This window comes from Acomys minous (genome assembly GCF_964271855.1).
Source record: "Acomys minous genome assembly, chromosome: 15".
NCBI classification, from domain to species: Eukaryota; Metazoa; Chordata; class Mammalia; order Rodentia; family Muridae; genus Acomys; species Acomys minous.
In genome coordinates, this window is record NC_140497.1 from 45,127,321 (window position 1) to 45,141,972 (window position 14,652).

At 40.9% G+C, this 14,652-nt stretch overlaps 1 protein-coding gene across 3 annotated transcripts in view; it reads right to left on the minus strand.

Moving 5' to 3' along the window:
* GALNTL6 (polypeptide N-acetylgalactosaminyltransferase like 6) overlaps positions 1-14,652 on the minus strand; it is a 1,047,269-nt gene that overhangs the window by 659,625 nt on the left and 372,992 nt on the right. The window lies entirely within an intron of this gene.

A 14,652-nucleotide genomic window follows, 5' to 3' on the forward strand; every position in this document is an offset into this window, starting at 1 on the left:
TTGTGAGTTTCCAGCAGAATGTAAGGTCTGATACACCATGCTACACCTACAGTGCAATAAAATTTGAAGATTTAGAAGCAATTGCATGTTGCCTAAGCTATTTTCTCACATGCAATTCTCTGAGGCATAAATCATTAGGATTGTAGAGCCAGGAAATTTGGATGTTATTTTTCCAAATCTCTAAGGAAAGGTCGCTATTAGTGCTTAATGTAATTATTATCTCTAAACAGTTCTTCTCCTTTAAGGCCCCAGAAATCCTCAGATCTCATCAAAGAAACCTCTCTTCGTATTAGACAGAGATTACTACAGAAAAACAGATCATATCGAAACGTAAATTTGAGAATCCTAGTCTCCATGGATATTGTGCTGGATGGTTATATGCCAACTTGGCACAAGCTAAGGTCATCTGAGAGGCTGGAACCTCAATTAATAAAATTCCTCCACCTGGGCATGGTGGCACACACCTTTGATCCTAGCACTCGGGAAGCAGAGACAGGTGGATTGCTGTGAGTTCAAGGCCAGCCTGGTCTACAGAATGAGTCCAGGACAGCCAAGGCTACACAGAGGAACCCTGTCTCGGAAAAAAAAAGTCCTCCATAAGATCTGCTGTAGACATGCCTGTAGGGCATTTTTAAAATTAGTGATTGACGTGAGAGAGCACAGATCATTGTGAGTGTTGCCATCCCTGGGCAGGTGGTCTTGGATTGTATAAGAAAGCAGGCTGAGCAAGTCATAAGGAGAAAGCCAGTGAGCAGCACCCCTCCCTGGCCTCTGCAACAGCTCCTGTCTTCAGGTTCCTGCCCTGTTTGAGTTCCAGTCCTGACTTTTTTTTTTCATGATATTACTTTCTCACATACTCTGGTGCCTCACCTTTGACCATGTCCCCTGGAGGGGGAGACCTGGTGGCACTCAGAGGAAGGACAGCAGGCTACCAAGAAGAGACTTGATACCCTATGAGCATATACAGGGGGAGGTAATCCCCCTCAGGAACAGTCATAGGGGAGGGGAATAAGGGGAAAATGGGAGGGAGGGAGGAATGGGAGGTTCAAGGGATGGGATAACCATTAGATGTAACAAGAATAAATTAAGAAAGGAGAAAACAAAAAACAAAAAACAAAAAAACGAGCAAGCAAACAAACCACCACCAACAAAATAAGAATCAATGCTTGGTAATAAGCCAGTACTTAATGTGGACTGGTAAATTTTAATAAATATCTTACATTTTCAATATTTTACACATGTTTTTAAGGGTGTTATATAGTATGAATTATTTAACCTGTGTATAAATACTCTTTACTGTGGGTGAAGTTTTAAATGGCCAAAATTCAACTAGCCACTTACTATATAAACGGTATTTGAGTTTAAGGTAGTCCCGGGGAACTTGGAATCCATGTATGTGAACTTGGAACTTTAAATAAGTCAGGGCAAATCTCTTAAGAGCTTTCTGAAGACAAACAAGCCTTATGTATACCATAAACATCCAGCAGCTTTTCCCCAAAAATCATATTATGTGGCCCATGCCTACTTCCAATGTTTATGCCTAAACTTCAGCCCTAAAGCTGTCCTATGGTTCTTAACCCACTTACAAAGTAAAATTGCCTTAGGACTATTTGAAATCCTACTAATGCCAGGGAAACACTTAAATCTTTTTTTTTTCATTCACCTTCTCTGGAAGTTAAGAAGTAACTTTACCCTCCTCTATCTTAAGGATTTCCATCATGGACATCCATGATGGAAAAACATCAGCAGAAAAGAAACTTGAATATCGTGACTAATCAGCTAGAACACAGAAGCCTCAGATTGTTTCAGAAGTCAAAATGTTTTTAAGTGATGTGGTCTATAAATCTGTATACAGCTTTTCATGTACTGGAGTACCCTTCTGTCTGCAGAAGAAACAACTACTGAGTTTTATTGGCCTACAGAATAATTCCTACTTACAGAAATGACAGATTGCTATCTCATTTTGAAATCTTTATCTTACTCTGTATGCTATCATAGTGACTATGAAAGTTGTACATTTGTTTCTTCTTCATGTTAATTTATTTATCTATTCATTTGCATCCTGATCAGAGCTCCCCTCTCTCTTCACCTCCCCATCCCACCCTCCCACTGCCCCCATCCCCAATATTTGTCAGAAAATGAGTTATCTGCTTCAAGGGTGGCTCCTGCAGTTTTTAATTCTACGCAACATGTCATAACGTTCTCATTTGTGACCCCGAGAAAAGTGTTTCTTATTTATATCTTGGGTCCATTGTCTGAAACACAATCGGAAGCTGGATTGTTCCTCTCTCTGAAATGGTGCCCAGTGCTCTGACCATGGTGGACCTTCCAATGTCTCATCATTTAAATGTTTTCTCTAGCCTTTACCATTGTCCTCATTGACCTTAGGTGAATTTCAAAGAAAGCAGCTCACTGGAAGTGCAGGTGCAAAGCACTCCTCTCCTTGTGATTGGCTTCCAAGTCAATAAAGATTGCAATTGTGAAATTTATTTTCTGTTGCATGACCTACCTTTTGTTGTCATGTCTCTGGGTTGCTAGCACTCTCGTCTAATCCTAATGAATCCTAGCTTTGCTGTTGAGCCTTTAAATCCAGTCTTTGTACCTATCCCTTTCTCAACTATTAATACTGTAGAAGCAACTGCAGAACACTTATGATCTGTAGCACACCAAGGGAACTTGGTTGTTTAAAAGTTGGGTGAGTTCTAATAGTGGCGGGTTTGCATTTTCGACCAAGAATAAACAAGAATTATCATTGATAACGGATATCAAATAAGGGGCAAGAATCTGGACACTGAAATATCAGCTGTACTCACAGTATTAGCTTATTGTTTGCATTGTTTATGTCCAGTGATAGACTCAAAAACCCATGAGAAAATTTTAGAAAAGAAGAGGAGTTGTGCAGTTACGCACTTAGTAGCTACAGCAATAGCTGTGCATGAAGTTATATCACTGTCAGCTGAATCAACAATCCATATAGATAAAATAAATAATATTCTTCATAAATTCTACACACTTGATGGCAGATTAGATAACACAGAAGTCTCTAGAAGTTCTAGAACATTACAATTGTTGTATTTAAAACAGAAAATGGAGCTTAAGTATTAATATTACTAAAATCCTAGGGACAAAAATGTGAAAGTAAAGGAGACTGGTAAGACTTTAGTTGCCAAGGAAGGGTAATGTAAATAGTTTGAAGGGAATTTCAGCAATTGAAAGCAAAAGCAAATAGGATTCTGGACACATACACACACACACACACACACACACACACACACACACACGCACACACACACACACACGTGCTATTCTGCTTCGTTTTAGATGTGTGGAGACAATCACTTCTTCAGAAATTTCACCGTACTATTTTTTCTGTATCCATCATAGGTAGATGCACATTTATGATTGCTGCACGAATTGAGAGATGCATACAAATAACTAGTACACGTTCTGGCAGTTAGTTAGTCTCAGGCTCCTGGAGGAGCTAAAGAAATGTTCTCCGTAGGGACATAGTATCCAAGAGTTTTCCTGGAATTCCCACAGACAACATTCTAAAAAATATTCACAATCACGCACTGTAAAACACATGGGAGAAACAAAAATCCTCCAACAAAGGCTATATAGATGGGTTGTTATAATTCTGTACACACAGACACCAAAAAAATATTTTAAACAGCTTATACACATAGCTTTAAGATTTGATATGGGTGAATTGCAGTTATTAAAGAAGTGACAGTTGTAGTGACATGATAATAAGGGATTTTCAAGTTCAAATACTAAAGCAACGAATAAACAAAACAGCCAGATGGGGTCCCAGTGCTGATGGGGCCAGTGAGCTCAAGTTCCTATCCCTAGTAAAGAAGCTCTCATTCATCCTTAACAAGTTGGCATCTACATAAAAAAAGAAAAATTCGTTTTCTCCAATGGAATCACAGTCTCTCTAAACCACATTTCAGAACAGTGTCCATGCCCAGCAGGAGATGGCTAGCCCAAAAGACACTTAATAAGACTGTATAGATAATCTGTCACATATTGCTTCCTTTCAGCTTTTTTTTTTTTTTTTTTTACTACTGGTCTTTTACTGGTATATTATGGTTTCCAGTTTTGTGCTTTTACAGTTGTGTGTGTGTGTGTGTGTGTGTGTGTGTGTGTGTGTGTGTGTGTGCGCACGCATTTGCTTTTGCCTTTTATTCCTTTTTATTCTGTTTCTTTTTTTAAGAAAAGTTGACGTCTACCAGCTTTCTAGAGAGAAAATATACAAGACATGGGTCTGGTGTATGAGAAGATTCTGGGAAGAGTTGGGAGAGGGAAAATGTGATCAGGGTATATTCTATGAATTTTTTTTTCAGAAACAAACAAATGAGATAAAAATACCCTATGATTCTAAGATAAATGAACACAAACTTGGTGAGAAAGAGATATGCTCATGCTGTCCTTCCTCTGAGACTTGATACCCTATGAGCACATACAGGGGGAGGTAATCCCCCTCAGGAACAGTCATAGGGGAGGGGAATAAGGGGGAAATAGGAGGGAGGGAAGAATGGGAGGATACAAGGGATGGGATAACCATTGAGATGTAACAAGAATAAATTAATAAAAAATTACATATAAAAAATAAAAATAAAATAAAAAAAGATATGTTCATGTGAACTTTTAATAAGATGAATGAAAAGGCTTGCAAAAATTTTTAAAGAGACAGAATTTATCAACAAAAAACATCAGCGGGCTTAAAACAGAATCCCCAAAAACAACTACAAAGAGGAAACAAGTTTGTGCTGGAGAGACAGCTCAGCGGTAAGTAATTAGTCTTGAGTAAGTAATAAGGCTTGAGATGGATCTGAATTTGGAGCCCTACAATCCACTTAAGGATGGGTAGGTATGGTGGTCTGACTGTAATTACAGTCTTGCTTCAGGACAGCTTGAGAAAGTAGCCATATAAATTACCTCAAGGTTTGGTTGAGAAACTCATTCTCAATTAATAAGGCGAGGAGTGTTAGATGATTCCCAACGTACACCATCAACCTCTATATGAATGTGTGCCCATATATCCCCATATGTCCCCATATAACCACATGCCCACACATATGTGCCCCACTCATGCAACCATGTATACACACCATGCCAACTGAGAGTTGAGTGTCAAGTGTGCAAAGCAGTTACACAAAGAGTCAGGATGATGGTTAAAATGTTTTTGTCCAGCATTTTTTCCAAAGGTAAGTAATGCAGCTTTATTTAGGACTGACATGACTTTAGAGTCATTTAAAAACTTCTTGAAAGGAAATTATTTTATCTTTAACTAAAGCCTGAGAATATTGCACAGAGCTTATGTATGGTTATATAAGCAGTAAAAACATTTTAACTAAGTAGAAGAATGGATGATGAAGATACTGCAATACTATACCTGATACTAAAAAGATAATTCTAAGAAACCAAGTATATATGTATGTATTATGTGTGTATGTATATATATACATATATATGTGAATGATCTCAGCTAGATATTTGTGTACACATCACTTCATATAAATATTGAATAGTATTATTTTAGAAATACAACTATCAACTGGGGCATATGTTTAAGGCAGAATTAAATATATAATGGAGCTGATTTCCAGTTCTATTGATTTTATTTTTTTAATCACTATATTGAACCAAGAGTAGCCGATGTATTTCAAATGAAGCCTGCTAAGCTGAAGCATATGTGATGTAGCAAATGTACATCACTAAATATTTCTGCTTTTTTGAAAGCAACCTAATAAATTGGAAACACAGTGATGTGAAAGATGATGCCAAATCTGTGGAAATTTGTACTGAGGCCACTAATAGAAGGATGATATTCTAAATAAAAATCAAGTTACTACCACTTGCTTGTATGTAACAACAGTAAACTTTCAGCCAAACGTTGATGTTAATATTTCTCTATTAAAGGTATGCTCATTTAAATCCACTCACTATATTAAAGATACACCTTATGCAAACAAAAGGACTGAGTAATGGTGCCGGCCCTTGGTTCTCAGCCTGTGGGTCACAACCTCTTTGTTAAACCTCTATCCCTCAAAATATTTACATTACAGTTCACAACAATAACAAAATTACAGTGATGAAGTAGCAGCAAAAATTCACTTTATGGTTGGGGGTCGTGGTTGGGGGTCACAGCAACATGAAGAAGTGTTTCAAAGGGGCTCAGCATTAGGAAGCTTGAGAGTCAGTGATCTTGACTTTTCAGTCAGTCATTTTTTAGGTCTGGAGGGGGTCCATTGACCTATTTACAGCTGCTTGTTCAAGGTATTCTCAAATAAATATTTGTACAAGGCAAGACAGTCCTTGTTGCCATGAAACAGGATGCTTTATAAGGAGACTTTTGAGATTTTATTTTTTAATTATGAACGCCCTATATTACTAATCTTTCTCTTTAATTTTGAGAAAGCTTGCTCTAATCCCTTAAAATATTAATGTCGGCCGAGACATGAGCAAACAGATATGGCTGGTGCATTATGCTGACATCGTTCCCTATTTACTAAGCATAAGCAAGCTAATCAGTGTCAAATGGCAAAGCTATTTAATTTTACAGCTTTGCCGACTATGTGTGGAAAGCTGTTTTCTATACTTCACCATAAAAACAGCAATTCCTTGTCAAGGACCACAGAGGTGAATGCAAACAATAGGCCGCAGCTATAAAGAGAGAGTAAACTGGAGAGTCAGGGGTGCGGGTTGTTCAATTGTTCTATCATCTCGTTCTTATTTAAAAGGAGTCAGAAGGCATCAGGCGCTCTGTGAGAAGAAATGTGATAGTTAAATAACGTCTTTCATCCAAATGACCAGATAGAAATGCACTGGAAAGGACTTGGAAATAATCGGAACCGGTCCAAGGGTTAAGGAAAGAACACAAGCTGTGTAGAGTGTAGTGGTCCGTAGGCAGAGGGGTGAATCAGGACAGAAACCCCAGAAGCTCAGGTGTCATAGTACTCAAAATGTTTGGGTTTTACACAAATTTGTGACAGTGACAGTTAATTTAGATGTTATATATGAGTTTTGGGGTTAATCATAGTTTAACCATTGATGTTAAAATGTCTGTGTGGGGACAGCAAGAAAGTTTAGTGAGCTTCCAGCCCAGCCTGCCACTTGAGTTCACTTCCTAGATCCATGAGGTGGAAGAAACGAACTGGCTGGGTCAGCACAGTTCCTTCCAAGTGGCAGGTGCTAGACTATTACATACACACACACACACACACACACACACACACACCACATACCACACACACACACAAACACACCACACACACAGCATACACACCACACACACACACCACATACATGCACACACACCCACACACACACACCACATACATGCACACACCCTCACACAGACATACACCCACACACAGACATACATCCACAAACAGACATACACACACACACATTTTTTCCTTCAGTTTACTCCTTAGTCAATTTTGTTTCTGCTTCATTTAGTTTTCTATTCAAATACACATAAAATATATTTATCAGTTTAATAAATGATTAAAGTAAAAATTATTCATGGCATACAATTATAAGATATATAATCGTTGTCAAGAACTGGCTTAAATATTTTCCAAGTGGTTTTTGTATGTGCATCCATATGTATCAATATAGATATGTATATGTACACATAATGAGAATAGAAATAGGATAATTAAATAGACAAAAAGTAGAAAGGAAGAAAAAGAGGCATTAATTATTAGAACTGTCTTGCAGAGGGGCAAGGAAGATCTATCAGTCATTAAAGTACTCGTCATGTAATTTTCAGAACACAAATTTACATCCTTAGTGGGTGTGGCTGGCAGTATGTACCTGTAATCCCAGGACTAATATGAGGAATCAGAGACAAGAGGATGCCTGAGATATGCCAGCCAGTATGCCTAACTTAATTGTCAGCTCCAGGGTGGGCATGCGGTTGTGGGACTGAGGAAGATACATGATTTCAACCTCAAACACATGCATGTATGTGAAGATACATGTGCCCATGAGTGACACACACACACACACAAACACACACACATAATATTCTTAAGTAGATAATGTTATTAGTGGAGTAAAAGGCCATGTTTGCTGACTTTGATGGTCTACAGCGTTTGTCCATAGTTAGGCAGCTTTATTTAAAACAAAAGACTTGTTTAGTTTGATGTGTGTGTGTGTGTGTGTGTGTGTGTGTGTGTGTGTGTGTGCGCGCGTGTGTGCATGCGCGTGCACACCTGTGAATGTGCACATAGTCCTGTGTAACTGTATGCACACATATTGTGTGCAGGTGCCACAGAAAGGCCAGAGAGAGGTGTTGATCCCTTGTAGCTGGAGTTCCAGGTGTCTGTGAGCTGCCTGAAATGGGTGCTAGGTAGGAACTGAACTCCAGTTGTCAGGATGAAGCAGCGAGAACTCTTCACTATGAAGCTTTCTCTCCATTCTCTAATGTTTTTCTTTCTATTAGTATTCGCTTCTGGTAAAGTATCCCAATGGACTACTGCAGTGACATCCAGCAACATTCCTTCCTGCTTCCTGCTTTCTGAATGTGCTTTGCCAACAAGTATGCGTCCAGTGCTTCTCTGTCACAAATGTCAGCTAAGACATATGTGTAACTTTAAGTCAACCACAACAACATCTATATAAATTTGGTTTTTATTTCTCTTGAATTGTATCTTTAAGTGAGTTAACCCAGACCCAGAAAGATACACATGATATATACTAACTTATAATTGGATGCTAACCCAACAGGGATGTCTCCTGAAAGTCTTCATTTAGCAGGAGATTGGGATAGATGCTGGTACTTCCTATTTGGATTCCATGTGAGAGGGGTATGGGAGAATAGGTAAGTAGAAGGACCCAGAGGGTTCTAGAAACCTAGAAGAAGACCATTAAGGCTGACAGATCTGGATCCAGGGGTGTCTCCTCAAACTAGTGTACCAACCAAGGACAATACATGCAGTAAACTTAGAACTCCTACTCAGATCTAGCCAGTGGACACAACATTCTCCACAGTTGTGTGGAGAGCAGGGACTGACTTTGACATAATCTCTGGTGCCTCATATTTGACCACTTCCCCTTGGTGGGGAGGATCATTGGCACTCAGAGAAAGGATAAGCAGGCTACCAAGACGAGACCTGATAGGCTGTGATCTTATAGTGGGAGAGGAGTCCCCTTCTGTCACAGACATAGGGGAGGGGAATACAGTGAAAGAGGGAAAGAGGGAGGGGGAAACGGGAAGATACAAGTGAGGGAATAACAACTAAGATGTAATCTGAATAAATTACTTAACAAAGTAAAAAAAAGAAATATTCTTGTTTTACAGTTTAAAAAATAAGATATTTAGTTTATTCTCTTATTATTTTAAGAAACCACTATTATCTTGAGCTCTTTAAACTAATTGAACAGGCTCAACTAATTATTTTTCTGTTTACTTGGCAGTCAAGTAATTTAAAATATAAGTAGAAAGAAACTATTTTCATGCACCTATAAGCCACATTGTGGTGACTCTAATGACAGGAAGCACTGTAGGGCTGTCAAGCCAATGAGGACTAAATTAAGCAGTATTCTAAGTGCTTTTGTCGGAGATAGAGTAATTGCATATTTGCAGGAATTTTGGTGTGAAATACCAACTCTCTGGGGAGAAAGAAATCTTATAGTCTCTTGACATTAAACAATGGCTTAAAACATGAAATTATTAAGGCTATGAGAGCCTTTAGCACAGCTGTTAGGAGATGCATGGCAGTGCCAAATTAATTTATTTTATGTTTGAATTTTTGTCACCCATTTTTGTAATAATTTATTTTAGGAAAAGGACTGAATAGATTCCATAACTGATCAAGAATATGAACACAATCATGTAAGTCCCAGTACTCTGAAAGTCACACCTTGTGAATGTGCTGGTGCTGTGGTTCAACTGGTAAAGGAAACTACTGTCAACACAGAGAATCTGAGTTCATTCTACTGGAAAACATGGTGGACAGAGATCTATTTCTTCACACTGTTCTCTGATTTCCACTTTTGTACCATAGTATGTGTATGTGTATGCCCCTTCCCCAATAAATAAATAAACCCAAATAAAGATTAATTAAAATTATGTCTGAAGTAAGAAACGTTTTCTAAAATGAAACTAGAATATTAGAAAATATCCTAATTAATTATAATGCAGGCAGCTAAATATATTAAGCAAAATTTCTCTGGACTTCATACTATTTGCCTCATTTCTTGTTGGAAATGACAATCATTGCTCCCTGAGATACATGCATTAAGGATGACACTGTAAAACAAATTGGTTTTAAATCCTTTGTGGCACAGTTGTTTCTATTCTGACTTCTTTTTAAAAAAATCCTCTATAAGAAAGCATAAACAATGTTTCCCTCAAATGACATCATATACTTTAAGAAGAGGTTACTGGCTCCTCCCCTCTGCTCATCCAGATCCAATCCTCCAGTCTCATTTCCCAGCACTGCAGCAGCATACCTGGGCAGCCTCTTCTCACCTCTGTATCCTCATTCTGTGGATCCCACAAACATTGCTCTTCTAAAGTCTCCATGCTCAAACCCCAACAGGCACCCCTACCAGCCCAAGGTCTGCTCCTGCAAGAGCAACAAGTAGGCCAATGGCAGATGCACAGTTCTTCTGCTCCCCCAAATCCAACATACCCATCTTGTGCCCAGGTCTGTAGCAAAGAAACCTGCCTCAGTCTCCCCTTCTCCTCTCTGACTCCATCCCCAATGGACCACAAAGATTTCTTCCCTGTCCTTCCTTCTCCCCAACATAGCTCATTATTCTAGCCTTCAACTCCAGCAGACATTGCCTGTGAGCAACCCACTGAACAGGCCAGGCAAACAGGCAAGCGAACTGAAGATTTCCACAACTCCCTCCTCTCCTCCAGAGCCAACCCTGTAGTCTCACCCTTACCTGGCAACAGAAGTCTGCAGCAACAGCCTTCCTTTTCCCTCTGCTCACATCTCCTGTTCATGCAGCAGATCTTCCCCTCCTAACCTTCCTCTCCCTACTTGTTTTGTCCCCGGCTGCAACTGCAGCAGGCAATATGACCTAGACCAGAGACCACAACTGTCAAGAAAACAAGCGAGATGTAAACCTTCCCTTCTCTTTCTGTTTCTCTACATCCAGGGCCCCCTCTCTGCCGCATGCCCAATACTATCTCAGACCCTTTGAGATGACGTGTCTTCACTGGTTTCTCCCGCATTCCAAGGAGACAAAACAAGCAGATCTTGGTTGAACATGCTGTTCTCTTCCCTCTTGTGAAATCCTTTAGATACCTAGCCTATCCTCATTCCTAAGTGTCACTCCCAAGACCCAAAGGACATTTTACTTGGAACTCCCAGTAAAGCATGACAAACCCATATGCCTAGATGCCAGAATAAAAACAAAACAAAACAAAACAAAACAAAACAAAAAACCATTACTAACAGCCAGGGCATTGTCTCCACCAGAGCACAGTTATCCCACCACAGCAGGCCTGGAGTGCTCCAACATAGACAATGAACAAGAAAAACAAACAAACCATTAAAATCAGCAGTAAGAAGATGATAGCAGCACACAATTCCACCTGAAGGGCCTGGGGAGGTTGCTGCACAGCAACCTTTGCAGTCTTTACCACCTTCACACTGCAATTCTCTTCTGGGAGCTCCAAGCAAGACTTGTCAGTGTCTGGGACATCTCAGGCGATCAAGACAAAGACGTAGCAACTGGCTTTAAAAAAAAAAATCTAGATTTAGGAGGGTTCCAAGATGGTGGCAAGCAGTGTGGACCATGTTTAGAAGCTCCAGTAAATGATTCAGGGAATTGAGGTCCTCACAGCACTACCACAGGAATGCTCCACGGTTCGAAGTGACCAGGGTGCAGAGGACCTGTGTGCCCCTGCACACGGGAGGAGCACGGATTTTCTCAGACTGGAGTGGCAGCAGCGGTGGCTGCGGTTTGCAGCTGGGAGCCCTCCAGCAGAGTTGATTGGTGTGGTGGCCAGTGGGAGTTGCTGCGGGTGAGGGGACTCTGGGCAGGATTTGGGCCATGCGTGCAGTTTGGGCCCCATGACCCAAGCTCAACTTGGTGTGTGGCTCATGCCCTGAGATTTAAACTGGACTCAGCACGCGGTTTGGCTTCTGAGACCCACGTTCAGCTCAGCGCCCAGTTCAGCCCCTGAGACTCTAGCTGAGCTCAGCGTGCAGCTTTGGCCCAGAGTCCCTGGCTAGACTTGGTGGACAGGTTGGGCCCAGAGACTCTAGCTCAGCTTGGCGCACAGTTCCGGCCCTGAGACTCTGGCTGGACTCTGTATGCAGTTTGAGTCCAGAGTCCCTGGCTGAGCTTGGTGCACAGTTCTGCCTCTGAGACTCTGACTGAGCTCGGCGTTCGGTTGTGGCCAGAGTCCCTAACTGAGCTTGGTGGGTGTTCAGGTCCTGAGACTCTAGCTGAGCTAGGCATGCAGTCCTGGCCCTGAGTCTCTGGCTGGACTTGGTGTGCAGTTTGTGCCCAGAGTTCCTTGCTGAACTTGGCAGGCAGATTGGCCCAGAGTCCCGAGCTGAACTCAGCAGGTGGTTCGGGCCCTGAGAATCTACCTGAGCTCGGCCATGGTTTGGGCTCAGAGTCCCTGGCTGGACTTGGTGGGCAGTTTGGGCCCAGAGACTCAGGCTGGACTCAGCGAGCTCAGTGTGTGATTTGGGCCTGAGACCCAAACCTAGCTAGACTCAGCACTAACTGGACTAAGTGTATGGATTAGGCCTCGAGACCCCTTGGGTCCAGAGACGTGAACTGGACTCAGTGTGTGGGTGGTTTGTGCCCCGTGACACTAACCTGGACTCTGCAAGTGGTCTGGGTCCTGAAATGCTACCGGGAACCACAGATCAGCGGAGCATCAAAGCTCCTGGACTAAGGAATTCTCAGGGAGACAGGGAGTAGAGTGGCCATCAGCCCACCTCTGCCCGACCTGCTTTGGTCCCTGGAGAGCTCCAGTGCTACAAGGGGACCCAGAAGGCTGTGGACACTTTGACCTGGCCCAATGCACATTCAGAGACCCAGGACAATTACAAGACTCACAGTATAGGGGAGCTGGAGATCACTGGCTGTGAGAGTCCAAAACTACAGGGCTAGCCTCCTGCCATCCAGACCCGTGAACGCCTTCAGCAAATTGGCTGGATACAAAATTAACTTAAAAGTGTCAGTAGCCTTCCTATACACAAATGACAAGCATGCAGAGGAAGAAATTAGGAAAACCACACCCTTCACATTAGCCACAAGCAATATAAAATATTTAGGAGTTACTCTAACCAAGCAAGTGAAGTACTTGTTTTTAAAATTTTTCAAAACTTTGAAGAAAGAGATTGAGGATGACATAAGAAGATGGAATGATCTTCCTTGCTCGTGGATCGAGAATATTAACATAGTAAAAATGGCCATCTTACCAAAAGCAATCTACAGATTCAATGCAATCCCTTTCAAAATACCTACACAAATTTTAAAAGATATTGAAAGTTAAATTCTCAACTTCATATGGAAAAAGAAAAGAATCCATAATAGCTACAACAATCTTGTACAATAAAAGATTCTCTGGAAGACTCTCCATACTTGATCTCAAGCTGTACTATAAAGCAACAGTAATTAAAACAGCATGGTACTAGCACAGCAACAGGCTGGTTGATCAAAAGAATCAAACTGAAGACCCAGATATGAATCCACACACATATGGTCACTTGATCTTTAGCAACGAAGCCAAATCTATTCAATGAAAAAAGGATAGTATCTTCAACAAATGGTGCTAGTCTAACTGGATGTCTGCATATAAAAAAATGCAATTGGATCTATATTTGTCACCATGCACAAACTCAAATCCAAGTGGATCACAGATCTCAACATAAAATCAGAGACACTAAGTCAGTTAGAAAAAAAAGTGAGGAAGAGCCTGGACCACATTGGCACAGGAGACAACTTCCTGAACAGAACACCAACAGCCCAGGCCTTAAGGTCAACAATTAATAAATGGGACCTCATGAGGCTGAGAAGCTTCTGTAAGGCAGGAGACACTGTCAAGAGAACAAAGCGACAGCCTACAGACTGGAAAAAGATCTTCACTAACCCTACATCTGACAAAGGTCTAATATCCAAAATATATAAAGAACTCAAGAAATTAAACACCACCAAACCAAATAACCCAATTGAGAAATGGGGCTTGGAACTTAACAGAGAATTCTCAACAGAGGAATATCAAATGGCTGAGAAACACTTAAAGAAATGCTCAATCTCCTTAGTCATCAGGGAAATGCAAATCAAAACAACTCTGAGATTCCATCTTACACCCATCAGAATGACTAAGATAAAAAATTCAAGTGACACCACATGCTGGCGAGGATGTGGAGAGAGAGGAGCACTCCTGCATTGCTGGTCGGAATGCAAGCTAGTACAGCCACTTTGGAAATCTATCTGGCACTATCTCAGAAAAATGGGAATAGGGCTTCCTCAAGACCCAGCTATTCTACTCCTTCGAATATTTCCAGAAGATTCTCCAGCAAACAGCAAGAACATTTGCTCAACCATGTTCATAGCAGCCTTATTCATAATAGCCAGATCATGGAAACAGCCTAAGTGTCCTTCAGTAGAAGAATAGATAAAGAAACTGTGGTACATTTACACTATGGAATACTA